The sequence below is a fragment of the Musca autumnalis genome, unplaced genomic scaffold (genome assembly GCF_047663935.1).
Source record: "Musca autumnalis isolate F117 unplaced genomic scaffold, ASM4766393v1 scaffold_2, whole genome shotgun sequence".
NCBI lineage: Eukaryota > Metazoa > Arthropoda > Insecta > Diptera > Muscidae > Musca > Musca autumnalis.
In genome coordinates, this window is record NW_027411755.1 from 25,621,203 (window position 1) to 25,638,971 (window position 17,769).

Sequence of the window (17,769 nt, forward strand, 5' to 3'; positions counted from 1 at the left end):
AACAGATAACCCTTAATAAGGTATCCTATGGGACAGAAGACCCTCAATGAGGTCTTCTAAAAAACAGAAGACGCTCAATAAGGTCTTCTATGAGACAGAAGGCCCTTAATAAAGTATCCTATGGGACAGAAGACCATCAATGAGGTCTTCTGTGGGACAGAATACCCTCAATAAGGTCCTCTATAATACAGAAGACCTTTAATAAGGTATCCTATGAGACGGAAGACCCTCAGTGAGGACTTCTATGGGACAGAAGACCCTTAATGAGGTTTTCTGTGGGACAGAAGTCCCACAATGAGGTCTTCTATAAAACAGAAGACCTTTAATAAGGTATCTTCTATGGGACAGAAGACCCTCACTGTTGTCTTCTATGGGACAGAAGACCGTCAATGAGGTCTTCTATGGGACAGAAGACCCTCAATGAGGTCTTCTATAAAACAGAAAACCCTTAATAAGGTATCCTATGGGACAGAAGACCCTCAGTGAGGTCTTCTATGGGACAGGAGACCTTCACTGTGGTCTTCTATGGGACAGAAGACCGTCAATGAGGTCTTCTATGGGACAGAAGACCCTCAATGAGGTCTTCTAAAAAACAGAAGACGCTCAATAAGGTCTTCTATGAGACAGAAGATCCTTAATGAGGTCTCCTATGGACAGAAGACAGTCAATGAGGTCTTCTATGGGACAGAAGATCCTTAATGAGGTCTCCAATGAGACAGAAGACGCTCAATAAGGTCTTCTATGAGACAGAAGATCCTTAATGAGGTCTCCTATGGACAGAAGACAGTCAATGAGGTCTTCTATGGGACAGAAGATCCTTAATGAGGTCTCCAATGAGACAGAAGACCCTCAATGAGGTCTTCTATGGAACAGAAGACCCTCAATGAGGTCTTCTATGGAACAGAAGACCCTCAATGAGGTCTTCTATTAAACAGGAGCCTGAAGACCCTCAATAAGGTCTGCTATGGAACAGAAGACCCTCAATGAGGTTTCCTAGGGGACCAGAGATCCGTAATGAAATCTGCTATTGAGCAAAAGACACTCAATGAAGACTTCAGTTTGCAGAAGACCTTCGTTGAGCTCTTCTTTCGAAAAGAAACCCCTCAATGAGGTTTTCTAGGGGACAGAAGATCCTCAATGAAATCGGCTATTGAACATAAGACACTCAATGAGGACTTCATTTGGGCAGAAGACCTTCGTTGAGCTCTCCTTTTGAACAGAAGACCCCCAGTGAGGTATTCTATTGGACAGAAGACCCTCAATATAGTCTTCTACGGAACAGAAGACCCTCGAAGAGGTCTTCTAGTGGGCAGAGGGCCTTCATGATGTATTTTATTGTATAGAAGATCCTTAATAAGTTTTTCTATTGGACAAAAGGTGTGTGGGGTTCTATTGGACAAAAAACCCTTTTTGGTCTGATGACCCTTCAAATAATATTTTTTATAAATCCACGCTTGTTGTTCAGATGACCCTTTTTGGTCTGATGACCCTTCAAATAATATTCTTTATAAATCCACGCTTGTTGTTCTGATGACCATTTTTGGTCTGATGACCCTTTCAAATAATATTCTTTAAAAATCCACGCTTGTTGTTCTGATGACCCTTTTTGGTCTGATGGCCCTTCAAATAATATTCTTTAAAAATTCACGCTTGTTGGTCTGTAAGCCATTGGTAAAAATGGTAACTAACAAACAATTATGAACATGCGTTCACCATATTCTGGGAACAGTTACTTCTCCTTCTCATCTCATCACCCCATCCTCAACACGCCATGTGTCATAATTTCAAGTATTCAAACACATAAGAGGATGATGATAGTGGTATTAGGGGCCATACAAGCAAGCATTTAGCCCAGCGTTAGCCAGCTATTCAGTCAGGGTCAAACAACAAAATATTCTTCTTGCTTGTCCGGCCAATACAACAATGTGTTAGGCCTTCGCACTTCAGCAGAAAAAAAGTGCCAGCTCTTCATACTTGGCGTTCTTCTTTTTTGATGATGGATATCATGGCATGTGAGAGGGTTATGGCTTGGGATTTAGACTTCTAACGAAATGGTGTTTCTTGTTGTTGGTTTTTGTTTTTTCTTCTACTTATTTCATTATGTTAGCAAGTTTTGCCTAACAACATCAGGTGGCGCCACCTTGACAGTTAATGTTTGACTTATGACTTTACCCCTCCTTAACATGTTTAGACGACTATGGCTGCTGAAGAGGATGCTGCTCGTGATGATAATCAAGACGATGGCGATGATGATGGTGTTACTCTGATGTTGATAATCATCAACGCCATAGCCCGACATCATAACCAAAGAATAAAATAATGCTTTTGTTGGGATGATTTTTTTTTTCTTAAGACTTGAATTGTAAGACCTTGTTAGCCATAATTCACACACATAAGTAAATTGTTTTGAGAAGGAAATAACCCAAAGACATGAAGATGAAGTAATCGGTACATTGCAGGCAACAGCGCAATTGCAAATGGTTGGTAGTTTTTTTTGTCTAACCATTGTTGAAGGGCTGTTTGTTTTTATTTTTTCTTATTCATGTTGAATGATTTTGTGTTTTTGTTGTTTGTTTTTTAAGATGAGCAGTTTTTCATAACTTTAGGCTAGGGAACCTTTTGTCTAGCTGAGCATAAATTCGCATCAGCTTAACAGCCAGTCAGCCAGTCAGGCAGCCATCAATTAAAAATCATCATAAATCAAACACTTATGAAAACAATTTTTATGATGACTTCAATTGTAAAACCGCAAAAATATTGAAATATTGATTTATTGTTTACATAATTTATTTTTTTGTTTTACCAGTATACATACATAAATATTTGTGGATAAATATTTATGGATTTTTATGTTCAATGTTGAGGTTTTTTTGTTGTTTTGATGTTTGCTATGACATTTCAATGACAAAAGTGTTGATTTTTTGCTGCAACAATTTATGGATATTTTTTCAATAATCGTGGATTTTTTAGAAAATATTTTTTCCACAATTTTTACAAAATACTTGTCTACAAAAAAGGGGAATTTTTTAAAATATATTTTTGATTTATCGTGATTTTAAAAAAAATATTCTTCCACAAAACGTGGGTTAAAAAAAAACAAAACGTGGCTTAAAAAAAAATTCACCAATATGTGGATTTGTTAAAAAATATTTTTTAAATAATCGTGATATTCTCAAAAAATCTTTTTCAAAAATCGAAGATTTTTTAAAAAAATATTTTTTCAAAAATCTTGAATTTTTTTAAAATATTTTTCCAATAATCGTTGATTTTTTAAAAAAAATATTTTTTAATAATCGTGGATTTTTTTAAAATATTTTTTCAATAATCGTGATTTTTTAAAAAATATTTTTTCAATAATCGCTGATTTTCTAAAAAATATTTTTTTAATAATCGTGGGTTTTTTAAAAAATATTTTGTCAATAATTGTGATATTTTTCAATAATCGTGGATTTTTTAAAAAATATTTTGTCAATAATCGTGATTTTTTTAAAAAATATTTTTTTCCAATAATGGTGGATTTTTTTAAAAAATATTTTTTTCAATAATGGTGGATTCTTAAAAAAAAATATTTATTCAATAATCGTAAAACATTTTTTTCAATAATCGTTGATTTAAAAAAATATATTTTTTTCAGTAATCGTGGATTTTTAAAAATATTTTTTCAATAATAGTAGTTTAAAAAAAAATAATCGTGGATTTAAAAAAAAGATTTTTCAATTGTGGATTTTTATTTTTTTTCAATAATCGTGAATTTTTTTTAAAAAAGTATTTTCTCAATAATCGTGGATTTTTTAAAAAATATTTTTTCAATAATCGTTGATTTTTTAACAAATATTTTTTTAATAATCGTTGATTTTTTACAAAATATTTTTTCAATAATCGTGGATTTTTTAAAAAATATTTTTCAATAATCGTGGATTTTTTACAAAATATTTTTTTAATAATCGTGGATTTTTTAAAAATATGTTTTTTTCAATAATCGTGGATTTTTTACAAAATATTTTTTCAATAATCGTGGATTTTTTACAAAATATTTTTTCAATAATCGTGGATTTTTTAAAAAATATTTTTTCAATAATCGTGGATTTTTTAAAAAATATTTTTTCAATAATCGTGGATTTTTTAAAAAATATTTTTTCAATACGTGGATTTTTTAAAAAATATTTTTTCAATACGTGGATTTTTTAAAAAATATTTTTTCAATAATCGTGGATTTTTTAAAAAATATTTTTTCAATAATCGTGAATTTTTTAAAAAATATTTTTTCAATAATCGTGGATTTTTTAAAAAATATTTTTTCAATAATCGTGGATTTTTTAAAAAATATTTTTTCAATAATCGTGGATTTTTTAAAAAAATATTTTTTCAATAATCGTGGATTTTTTAAAAAATATTTTTTCAATAATCGTGGATTTTTTAAAAAATATTTTTTCAATAATCGTGGATTTTTTAAAAAATATTTTTTCAATAATCGTGGATTTTTTAAAAAATATTTTTTCAATAATCGTGGATTTTTTAAAAAATATTTTTTCAATAATCGTGGATTTTTTAAAAAATATTTTTTCAATAATCGTGGATTTTTTAAAAAATATTTTTTCAATAATCGTGGATTTTTTAAAAAATATTTTTTCAATAATCGCGGATTTTTTAAAAAATATTTTTTCAATAATCGTGGATTTTTTAAAAAATATTTTTTCAATAATCGTGGATTTTTAAAAAATATTTTTTCAATAATCGTGGATTTTTTAAAAAATATTTTTTCAATAATCGTGGATTTTTTAAAAAATATTTTTTCAATAATCGTGGATTTTTTAAAAAATATTTTTTCAATAATCGTGAATTTTTAAAAAATATTTTTTCAATAATCGTGGATTTTTAAAAAATATTTTTTCAATAATCGTGGATTTTTAAAAAATATTTTTTCAATAATCGTGGATTTTTAAAAAATATTTTTTCAATAATCGTGGATTTTTAAAAAATATTTTTTCAATAATCGTGGATTTTTTAAAAAATATTTTTTCAATAATCGTGGATTTTTTAAAAAATATTTTTTCAATAATCGTGGATTTTTTAAAAAATATTTTTTCAATAATCGTGGATTTTTAAAAAAATATTTTTTCAATAATCGTCGATTTTTTAAAAAATATCTTTTCAATAATCGTCGATTTTTTAAAAAATATTTTTTCAATAATCGTGGATTTTTTAAAAAAATATTTTTTCTTAATCGTGGATTTTTTAAAAAATATTTTTTGCAATAATCGTGGATTTTTTAAAAAATATTTTTTTCAATAATCGTGAATTTTTTAAAAAATATTTTTTCAATAATCGTGGATTTTTTACAAAATATTTTTTCAATAATTGTGGATTTTTTACAAAATATTTTTTCAATAATCGTGGATTTTTTACAAAATATTTTTTCAATAATTGTGGATTTTTTACAAAATATTTTTTCAATAATCGTGGATTTTTTAAAAAATATTTTTCAATAATCGTGGATTTTTTACAAAATATTTTTTCAGTAATCGTGGATTTTTTAAAAAATATTTTTCAATAATCGTGGATTTTTTACAAAATATTTTTTCAATAATCGTGGATTTTTTAAAAAATATTTTTCAATAATCGTGGATTTTTTACAAAATATTTTTTCAATAATCGTGGATTTTTTACAAAATATTTTTTCAATAATCGTGGATTTTTTAAAAAAATGTTTTTTCAATAATCGTGGATTTTTTACAAAATATTTTTTCAATAATCGTGGATTTTTTACAAAATATTTTTTCAATAATCGTGGATTTTTTACAAAATATTTTTTTCAATAATCGTGGATTTTTTAAAAAATATTTTTTTAATAATCGTGGATAGGATTATAATCCTAGATTTTTAAAAAAAAATATTTGTTTTTATTTAAAAAATACTTGATCAATAATCCAGAATATTTTTTAACAATTGTGGATTTTTTAAGAATATTTTTCAAGGGTCTTTGGCGTCGTCCATAAAACCCCTTTCCGACCTTGAAATACCTCACCCCAAAATCAATATGGAATTAAAAATGCAAATAACTAAATTATAAATCACAGTCAATTAATCACTCATCATAATAATGAATGACCTTGAATTTATTACCTATTTTTGTTTTCTCCCTCCCTCATCCCCTCAGCTGATATTTTAATGGCTCTTGGGGGAAATTGATTTTTATTTTACAGTGTGTGTTATTTGCAAATTCAATTATGCCTCAAGTACCGTGGAGGTACTTATCATCATCAATAGTCAAAACTTCAAAAAACTCATCAATAAATTAAATGGAAGAAAAAGAAGAAGAAAACAACAACAACCACAACTACTAACAACAAGAAAACAAACAAATGAAAATTAATTTACGTAAAGTTATTTATTACCTAACATGACTACAAACATGACGTTGTGACGGCGTCGAACGACGGACTTTTGCTGAATGTCTACAATTTGTTTAAAATATTTACACAGGTTCCATGTTTGTGTAGATAGTACCTACATACATACATACATACATACATGTTCCCACATGTTCTTCACATTGATGACAAATTTAATGTGCTGAAATAGTTTTTTGTGTTGTTGTTGTAGTTATTATTTTCAAGATTCTGTTAAGTGCAGACAGCATGTTTGATAAAATACCAAGAAGTAGACAACTTGACAAGAAAATCAACAACAACAACAATAAGAAGTAAAGATATGCCAAACTCAAGTTTAGTTGCAAATGCAAATATTGTGTAAGACATGCGCAACAAATATTTATTTAATAAAATTGTTTTCTTGTTTTATTTATCAAGAATGTTAAACAAATTAACTGAGGAATTTAATGAAACTATGCATGTATGTAGAAGTGTTTAAGACGGATTCTCCTTCCGGTCGCCTTTAAAGACTCCCTTCTGGTTGTCTTTAAAAACTTTCTTCTGGTCGCCTTTAGAGACGCCTTTCTTGTTTTTAAAAATCCACCCCTGGGTCGTGATTGGCCTCTGAAAATATTATTTTTAAAAATCGACTCTTAAGCCGTGTTCGGCCTCTGAAAATATTATTTTTAAAAATCCAATCTTAAGTTGTGTTCGGCCTCTGAAAATATTATTTTTAAAAATCCACACTTGGGGCGTGATTGGCCTCTGAAAATATTATATTTAAAAATCCACGCTTGGTTCGTGATTGGCCTGTGAAAATATTATTTTTAAAAATCCACGCTTGGGCCGTGATTGGCCTCTGAAAATATTATTTTTAAAAATCCACGCTTGGGCCGTGATTGGCCTCTGAAAATATTTGTTTTAAAAATCCACGCTTGGGCCGTGATTGGCCTCTGAAAATATTATTTTGAAAAATCCACGCTTGGGCCGTGATTGGCCTCTGAAAATATAATTTTGAAAAATCCACGCTTGGGCCGTGATTGGCCTCTGAAAATATTATTTTTAAAAATCCACGCTTGGGCCGTGATTGGCCTCTGAAAATATAATTTTGAAAAATCCACGCTTGGGCCGTGATTGGCCTCTGAAAATATTATTTTTAAAAATCCACGCTTGGGCCGTGATTGGCCTGTGAAAATATTATTTTTAAAAATCCACGCTTGGGTCGTGATTTCCCTGTGAAAATATTATTTTTAAAAATCCACGCTTGGGCCGTGATTGGCCTCTGAAAATATTATTTTTAAAAATCCACGCTTGGGCCGTGATTGGCCTCTGAAAATATTATTTTTAAAAATCCACGCTTGGGCCGTGATTGGCCTCTGAAAATATTATTTTTAAAAATCCACGCTTGGGCCGTGATTGGCCTCTGAAAATATTATTTTTAAAAATCCACGCTTGGGCCGTGATTGGCCTCTGAAAATATTATTTTTAAAAATCCACGCTTGGGCCGTGATTGGCCTCTGAAAATATTATTTTTAAAAATCCACGCTTGGGCCGTGATTGGCCTCTGAAAATATTATTTTTAAAAATCCACGCTTGGGCCGTGATTGGCCTCTGAAAATATTATTTTTAAAAATCCACGCTTGGGCCGTGATTGGCCTCTGAAAATATTATTTTTAAAAATCCACGCTTGGGCCGTGATTGGCCTCTGAAAATATTATTTTTAAAAATCCACGCTTGGGCCGTGATTGGCCTCTAAAAATATTATTTTTAAAAATCCACGCTTGGGCCGTGATTGGCCTCTGAAAATATTATTTTTAAAAATCCACGCTTGGGCCGTGATTGGCCTCTGAAAATATTATTTTTAAAAATCCACGCTTGGGCCGTGATTGGCCTCTGAAAATATTATTTTTAAAAATCCACGCTTGGGCCGTGATTGGCCTCTGAAAATATTATTTTTAAAAATCCACGCTTGGGCCGTGATTGGCCTCTGAAAATATTATTTTTAAAAATCCACGCTTGGGCCGTGATTGGCCTCTGAAAATATTATTTTTAAAAATCCACGCTTGGGCCGTGATTGGCCTCTGAAAATATTATTTTTAAAAATCCACGCTTGGGCCGTGATTGGCCTCTGAAAATATTATTTTTAAAAATCCACGCTTGGGCCGTGATTGGCCTCTGAAAATATTATTTTTAAAAATCCACGCTTGGGCCGTGATTGGCCTCTGAAAATATTATTTTTAAAAATCCACGCTTGGGCCGTGATTGGCCTCTGAAAATATTATTTTTAAAAATCCACGCTTGGGCCGTGATTGGCCTCTGAAAATATTATTTTTAAAAATCCACGCTTGGGCCGTGATTGGCCTCTGAAAATATTATTTTTAAAAATCCACGCTTGGGCCGTGATTGGCCTCTGAAAATATTATTTTTAAAAATCCACGCTTGGGCCGTGATTGGCCTCTGAAAATATTATTTTTAAAAATCCACGCTTGGGCCGTGATTGGCCTCTGAAAATATTATTTTTAAAAATCCACGCTTGGGCCGTGATTGGCCTCTGAAAATATTATTTTTAAAAATCCACGCTTGGGCCGTGATTGGCCTCTGAAAATATTATTTTTAAAAATCCACGCTTGGGCCGTGATTGGCCTCTGAAAATATTATTTTTAAAAATCCACGCTTGGGCCGTGATTGGCCTCTGAAAATATTATTTTTAAAAATCCACGCTTGGGCCGTGATTGGCCTCTGAAAATATTATTTTTAAAAATCCACGCTTGGGCCGTGATTGGCCTCTGAAAATATTATTTTTAAAAATCCACGCTTGGGCTGTGATTGGCCTCTGAAAATATTATTTTTAAAAATCCACGCTTGGGCCGTGATTGGCCTCTGAAAATATTATTTTTAAAAATCCACGCTTGGGCCGTGATTGGCCTCTGAAAATATTATTTTTAAAAATCCACGCTTGGGCCGTGATTGGCCTCTGAAAATATTATTTTTAAAAATCCACGCTTGGGCCGTGATTGGCCTCTGAAAATATTATTTTTAAAAATCCACGCTTGGGCCGTGATTGGCCTCTGAAAATATTATTTTTAAAAATCCACGCTTGGGCCGTGATTGGCCTCTGAAAATATTATTTTTAAAAATCCACGCTTGGGTGGTTATTGGCTCCTGAAAATGTTATTTTTAAAAATCCACGCTTGGGTGGTTATTGGCTCCTGAAAATATTATTTTTAAAAACCCACGCTTGGGTGGTTATTGGCTCCTGAAAATATTATTTTTAAAAACCCACGCTTGGGACGTGTTTGGCCTCTGAAAATATTATTTTTAAAAATCCACGCTTGGGTGGTTATTGGCTCCTGAAAATATTATTTTTAAAAATCCACGCTTGGGACGTGTTTGGCCTCTGAAAATATTATTTTTAAAAATCCACGCTTGGGCCGTGATTGGCCTCTGAAAATATTATTTTTAAAAATCCACGCTTGGGCCGTGATTGGCCTCTGAAAATATTATTTTTAAAAATCCACGCTTGGGTGGTTATTGGCTCCTGAAAATGTTATTTTTAAAAATCCACGCTTGGGTGGTTATTGGCTCCTGAAAATATTATTTTTAAAAACCCACGCTTGGGTGGTTATTGGCTCCTGAAAATATTATTTTTAAAAACCCACGCTTGGGACGTGTTTGGCCTCTGAAAATATTATTTTTAAAAATCCACGCTTGGGTGGTTATTGGCTCCTGAAAATATTATTTTTAAAAATCCACGCTTGGGCCGTGATTGGCCTCTGAAAATATTATTTTTAAAAATCCACGCTTGGGCCGTGATTGGCCTCTGAAAATATTATTTTTAAAAATCCACGCTTGGGCCGTGATTGGCCTCTGAAAATATTATTTTTAAAAATCCACGCTTGGGCTGTGATTGGCCTCTGAAAATATTATTTTTAAAAATCCACGCTTGGGCCGTGATTGGCCTCTGAAAATATTATTTTTAAAAATCCACGCTTGGGCCTTGATTGGCCTCTGAAAATATTATTTTTAAAAGTCCACGCTTGGGCCTTGATTGGCCTCTGAAAATATTATTTTTAAAAGTCCACGCTTGGGCCTTGATTGGCCTCTGAAAATATTATTTTTAAAAGTCCACGCTTGGGCCGTGATTGGCCTCTGAAAATATTATTTTTAAAAATCCACGCTTGGTTGGCCTCTGAAAATATTGTTTTTAAAAATCCACGCTTGGTTGGCCTCTGAAAATATTATTTTTAAAAATCCACGCTTGGTTGGCCTCTGAAAATATTATTTTTAAAAATCCACGCTTGGTTGGCCTCTGAAAATATTATTTTTAAAAATCCACGCTTGGTTGGCCTCTGAAAATATTATTTTTAAAAATCCACGCTTGGTTGGCCTCTGAAAATATTATTTTTAAAAATCCACGCTTGGTTGGCCTCTGAAAATATTATTTTTAAAAATTCACGCTTGGTTGGCCTCTGAAAATATTATTTTTAAAAATCCACGCTTGGTTGGCCTCTGAAAATATTATTTTTAAAAATCCACGCTTGGTTGGCCTCTGAAAATATTATTTTTAAAAATCCACGCTTGGTTGGCCTCTGAAAATATTATTTTTAAAAATCCACGCTTGGTTGGCCTCTGAAAATATTATTTTTAAAAATCCACGCTTGGGCCGTGATTGGCCTCTGAAAATATTATTTTTAAAAATCCACGCTTGGGCCGTGATTGGCCTCTGAAAATATTATTTTTAAAAATCCACGCTTGGGCCGTGATTGGCCTCTGAAAATATTATTTTTAAAAATCCACGCTTGGGCCGTGATTGGCCTCTGAAAATATTATTTTTAAAAATCCACGCTTGGGCCGTGATTGGCCTCTGAAAATATTATTTTTCCACGCTTGGGCTTTTATGGGACAGTAAAAATTCAACTTAAAAAATTCCCTTCTGATAAAACCTCTCATCTCGATGCACTTATATACCATTAAAATTACGCATTTCCAATAATGAAAGTAAACAAATTGTAACACCTATAAGGTACTTGTGGAGTCTGAAAGCCGAAGTATTGCCATGTTATCACTATTACATCACTTCCACGTTACAAGTTCACTCTAATTCTGAAAGGGATTTAGGGTCTCGCCAATGCAGTTGAGTGCTCTTTTAAGTACTTCAAAACATTCTACTAACAAATTTGATAGCTACAGTCATGGTTTCTTCCACTTACGTAGCTTTGTTGGCAATGAAGGCCAGCTGAAGGTATTAGCACTCGATACCCATAGATAAATATGAGGGGTTTTTCAATGGAACCTTATACGAATTACGTCTATCGTGGTCTTTGGAGCATTTCTTTAATTCGGCCCTTAAGTCTAATTAAGAATAAATAAATGTTGTTTTGTTGACGTATAAGTATTGACAACACTTATACGCATCTTAGTACAAGTGGCGGTATGATGAATATATTACTGATACGCTCATAGGTCATCCCGGTCACAAGTTTGTATTTTTTAAATTTTTTTCCGAGCCAATTATAGTCTCAGGCACGGACTTTTTAAAATAGATTTTTCACAGGCCATTCAAGTCTCAGGCGTGGACTTTTTAAAATAGATTTTTCACAGGCCATTCAAGTCTCAGGCGTGGACTTTTTAAAATAGATTTTTCACAGGCCATTCAAGTCTCAGGCGTGGACTTTTTAAAATAGATTTTTCACAGGCCATTCAAGACTCAGGCGTGGACTTTTTAAAATAGATTTTTCACAGGCCATTCAAGTCTCAGGCGTGGACTTTTTAAAATAGATTTTTCACAGGCCATTCAAGTCTCAGGCGTGGACTTTTTAAAATAGATTTTTCACAGGTCATTCAAGTCTCAGGCGTGGACTTTTTAAAATAGATTTTTCACAGGCCATTCAAGTCTCAGGCGTGGACTTTTTAAAATAGATTTTTCACAGGCCATTCAAGTCTCAGGCGTGGACTTTTTAAAATAGATTTTTCACAGGCCATTCAAGACTCAGGCGTGGACTTTTTAAAATAGATTTTTCACAGGCCATTCAAGTCTCAGGCGTGGACTTTTTAAAGTAGATTTTTTCAGAGGCCACTCAGGCCAATCAAGTCTCAGACGTGGACTTTTTAAAGTAGATTTTTTCAGAGGCCACTCAGGCCAATCAAGTCTCAGACGTGGACTTTTTAAAGTAGATATTTTAGAGTTCACCTGAGAAAGTTATCCGTGCGTATAACTGCTGACATCACTCATACTCCCCCAGCCCTGTAAAAAGACGATGTATGTGCTGTACATTTTTCATTCCGCAAAAATATTCAAAAATGCCTGTCCCAAAGGCAGTTCCCCTTCCACCACTTATCAAGTAAGCTTTTTCCCCAACTTTTATTTTAAAATTTTCCAATTAATTCCAATCTTCAATTATAGAAACCAAATTTAAAACTTCAAATTGTATTTCTAAACTAAACACCTGCCGCATTCATTAAGAAGCAATTTGTTTGGTACTCCTTGCCCCTCTCCATTTCACATAATCGGAAGCTGTATCATGCTATTTTGTGTACATAAAAAGATTATTCATGTTCCACCCTCCCACTCCACTTATCGTGTTATGTCATTTATATCTCGTTAAGAGAGTGTTCGTTGTTTGGAAAAACAAACTTCTTAACTTAAATGTAATGAAAATATGACAGCATTTTCCATTTGATTTTGTTAGAAAAGTTTTTCCATCTTCATAAAAATTCAATCAAAAATTCGAGTAGCCGAAAACTGAAATCAAGGAGGAGAAGAAGAAGAAGAAAAGGAAAAAGGGAAGAGAAATGGAGAAAAAAAACTCATTGTTATGTTTTCATTAACAACGAATCTCAAATCAACAGGAAGTATTCCCCCGAAACATGTGCTTAGTACCAACATGAAATTGTTTTGGGGGAGAGGGTAGAAGGTGCTTTAAAAAAATACTCCAAAATCCAAATATATTTTATATGTGGGAGTGTAAAAATAGGTGATGGAAAAATCAAAATTTCCTATCACAATTTTTTATTTTCTTGTTGGAGATTTTGCTTTCCCCAAAAAATATTTTTTTTTTATTTCCCTGGAGGGTGGGGTGAGTCTTAATTTCCAACCAGGAAATGACAGCTATTTTTGTTGCATCGTTTGCGCTACAATCTGTTTGTATTGGAGCTCCATCACTGCTGCTTTAATGCTTGGCAGCCAAGTGGAAGTGTCATTGAAATGAAGTCACGTTTTTCTTTCTTCTTTTCATTGTCATTACGAGAAGAGGTTCGGTAACGTTCTTCATATTCCGTTACGATTTCCTCTGAATGTTTCTTTTAATTTCATAAGAAAATATTGGAGGTTTTGAAATGTCAAGTATTCAAAAGGAATAAACAATTTTAACAGAAATTTTCACTTCTTTTCAACTTACCTTAAATAAAATAAATGCAAACTAAAAAAGGGACAAAATCACGGGTATATAAAGTGCCGCAGAATCATTTGATATCTGTAAAGAGAGAGAAAAAAATATGGAAGGACATATTAGAATTTATTTAAAGTTGAATTCAATCGACAAGCCTTAATAAGATAAAATAAATAAAATTGAGTGTGCGTATAAGTATTGACAACACTTATACGCATCCCCCAGTATAAGTGGGAGTATGAAGAATGTAATCACTCATACGCACTGAGGCCATTCAATATATTAAAATAGATTTTCAAAGGCAAATTAAGCTTGGATTGTTAAAAATAATATTTTCAGAGGTCAATCACTGCCCAAGCGAGGAATTTTTAAAATAATATTTTCCGAGGCCAATCACGCCCCAAGCGTGGGTTTTTAAAAATAATATTTTCAGAGGCCAAACACGGCACAAGCGTGGATTTTTAAAAATAATATTTTCAGAGGCCAAACACGGCACAAGCGTGGATTTTTAAAATTAATATTTTCATAGGCCAATCACGGCCCAAGCGTGGATTTTTAAAAATAATATTTTCATAGGCCAATCACGGCCCAAGCGTGGATTTTTAAAAATAATATTTTTAGAGGCATATCACGAAACAAGCGTGGATTTTTAAAAATAATATTTTTAGAGCCATTCACGACTCAAGCGTGGATTTTTAAAAATAATATTTTCAGAGGTCAATCACGGCCCAAGCGTGGATTTTTAAAAATAATATTTTCAGAGGCCAATCACGGCCCAAGCGTGGATTTTTAAAAATAATATTTTCAGAGGCCAATCACGGCCCAAGCGTGGATTTTTAAAAATAATATTTTCAGAGGCCAATCACGGCCCAAGCGTGGATTTTTAAAAATAATATTTTCAGAGGCCAATCACGGCCCAAGCGTGGATTTTTAAAAATAATATTTTCAGAGGCCAATCACGGCCCAAGCGTGGATTTTTAAAAATAATATTTTCAGAGGCCATTCACGACCCAAGCGTGGATTTTTAAAAATAATATTTTCAGAGGCCAATCACGGCCCAAGCGTGGATTTTTAAAAATAATATTTTCAGAGGCCAATCACGGCCCAAGCGTGGATTTTTAAAAATAATATTTTCAGAGGTCAATCACGGCCCAAGCGTGGATTTTTAAAAATAATATTTTCAGAGGCCAATCACGGCCCAAGCGTGGATTTTTAAAAATAATATTTTCAGAGGCCAATCACGGCCCAAGCGTGGATTTTTAAAAATAATATTTTCAGAGGCCAATCACGGCCCAAGCGTGGATTTTTAAAAATAATATTTTCAGAGGCCAATCACGGCCCAAGCGTGGATTTTTAAAAATAATATTTTCAGAGGCCAATCACGGCCCAAGCGTGGATTTTTAAAAATAATATTTTCAGAGGCCATTCACGACCCAAGCGTGGATTTTTAAAAATAATATTTTCAGAGGCCAATCACGGCCCAAGCGTGGATTTTTAAAAATAATATTTTCAGAGGCCAATCACGGCCCAAGCGTGGATTTTTAAAAATAATATTTTCAGAGGTCAATCACGGCCCAAGCGTGGATTTTTAAAAATAATATTTTCAGAGGCCAATCACGGCCCAAGCGTGGATTTTTAAAATTAATATTTTCATAGGCCAATCACGGCCCAAGCGTGGATTTTTAAAAATAATATTTTCATAGGCCAATCACGGCCCAAGCGTGGATTTTTAAAAATAATATTTTTAGAGGCATATCACGAAACAAGCGTGGATTTTTAAAAATAATATTTTTAGAGCCATTCACTACTCAAGCGTGGATTTTTAAAAATAATATTTTCAGAGGTCAATCACGGCCCAAGCGTGGATTTTTAAAAATAATATTTTCAGAGGCCAATCACGGCCCAAGCGTGGATTTTTAAAAATAATATTTTCAGAGGCCAATCACGGCCCAAGCGTGGATTTTTAAAAATAATATTTTCAGAGGCCAATCACGGCCCAAGCGTGGATTTTTAAAAATAATATTTTCAGAGGCCAATCACGGCCCAAGTGTGGATTTTTAAAAATAATATTTTCAGAGGCCAATCACGGCCCAAGCGTGGATTTTTAAAAATAATATTTTCAGAGGCCAATCACGGCCCAAGCGTGGATTTTTAAAAATAATATTTTCAGAGGCCAATCACGGCCCAAGCGTGGATTTTTAAAAATAATATTTTCAGAGGCCAATCACGGCCCAAGCGTGGATTTTTAAAAATAATATTTTCAGAGGCCAATCACGGCCCAAGCGTGGATTTTTAAAAATAATATTTTCAGAGGCCAATCACGGCCCAAGCGTGGATTTTTAAAAATAATATTTTCAGAGGCCAATCACGGCCCAAGCGTGGATTTTTAAAAATAATATTTTCAGAGGCCAATCACGGCCCAAGCGTGGATTTTTAAAAATAATATTTTCAGAGGCCAATCACGGCCCAAGTGTGGATTTTTAAAAATAATATTTTCAGAGGCCAATCACGGCCCAAGCGTGGATTTTTAAAAATAATATTTTCAGAGGCCAATCACGGCCCAAGCGTGGATTTTTAAAAATAATATTTTCAGAGGCCAATCACGGCCCAAGCGTGGATTTTTAAAAATAATATTTTCAGAGGCCAATCACGGCCCAAGTGTGGATTTTTAAAAATAATATTTTCAGAGGCCAATCACGGCCCAAGCGTGGATTTTTAAAAATAATATTTTCAGAGGCCAATCACGGCCCAAGCGTGGATTTTTAAAAATAATATTTTCAGAGGCCAATCACGGCCCAAGCGTGGATTTTTAAAAATAATATTTTCAGAGGCCAATCACGGCCCAAGCGTGGATTTTTAAAAATAATATTTTCAGAGGCCAATCACGGCCCAAGCGTGGATTTTTAAAAATAATATTTTCAGAGGCCAATCACGGCCCAAGCGTGGATTTTTAAAAATAATATTTTCAGAGGCCAATCACGGCCCAAGCGTGGATTTTTAAAAATAATATTTTCAGAGGCCAATCACGGCCCAAGCGTGGATTTTTAAAAATAATATTTTCAGAGGCCAATCACGGCCCAAGCGTGGATTTTTAAAAATAATATTTTCAGAGGCCAATCACGGCCCAAGCGTGGATTTTTAAAAATAATATTTTCAGAGGCCAATCACGGCCCAAGCGTGGATTTTTAAAAATAATATTTTCAGAGGCCAATCACGGCCCAAGCGTGGATTTTTAAAAATAATATTTTCAGAGGCCAATCACGGCCCAAGCGTGGATTTTTAAAAATAATATTTTCAGAGGCCAATCACGGCCCAAGCGTGGATTTTTAAAAATAATATTTTCAGAGGCCAATCACGGCCCAAGCGTGGATTTTTAAAAATAATATTTTCAGAGGCCAATCACGGCCCAAGCGTGGATTTTTAAAAATAATATTTTAAGAGGCCAATCACGGCCCAAGCGTGGATTTTTAAAAATAATATTTTCAGAGGCCATTCACGACCCAAGCGTGGATTTTTAAAAATATTTTCAGAGGCCATTCACGACCCAAGCGTGGATTTTTAAAAATAATATTTTCAGAGGCCATTCACGACCCAAGCGTGGATTTTTAAAAATAATATTTTCAGAGGCCATTCACGACCCAAGCGTGGATTTTTAAAAATAATATTTTCAGAGGCCACTCACGACCCAAGCGTGGATTTTAAAAATAATATTTTCAGAGGCCATTCGCGAACCAAGCGGGGATTTAAAAAAAAAATATTTTCAGAGGCCATTCACGACCCAAGCTTTGATTTTTAAAAATAATATTTTCAGACGCCAATCTCTGCCCAAGCGTGGATTTTTAAAAATAATATTTTCTGAGGCCAATCACGGCCCAATTGTGCATTTTTAAAAATAATATTTTTAGAGGCCAATCACGGCCCAAGCGGGGATTTTAAAAAATAATATTTTCAGAGGCCATTTACGACCCAAGCGTGAATTTTTAAAAATAATATTTTCAGAGGCCATTCAC

General features: G+C 33.2%; 1 protein-coding gene across 5 annotated transcripts in view; it reads right to left on the bottom strand.

The window, feature by feature from the left end:
* LOC141393803 (beta-1,4-glucuronyltransferase 1) overlaps window positions 1-17,769 on the bottom strand; it is a 216,279-nt gene that overhangs the window by 91,543 nt on the left and 106,967 nt on the right. For all 5 annotated transcript variants that reach the window (XM_073967304.1, XM_073967301.1, XM_073967302.1 and 2 more), the window contains exon 3: window positions 13,769-13,843. The gene's annotated coding sequence lies outside the window, so the exon portion shown is untranslated. The remainder of the gene's footprint in view (window positions 1-13,768; window positions 13,844-17,769) is intronic.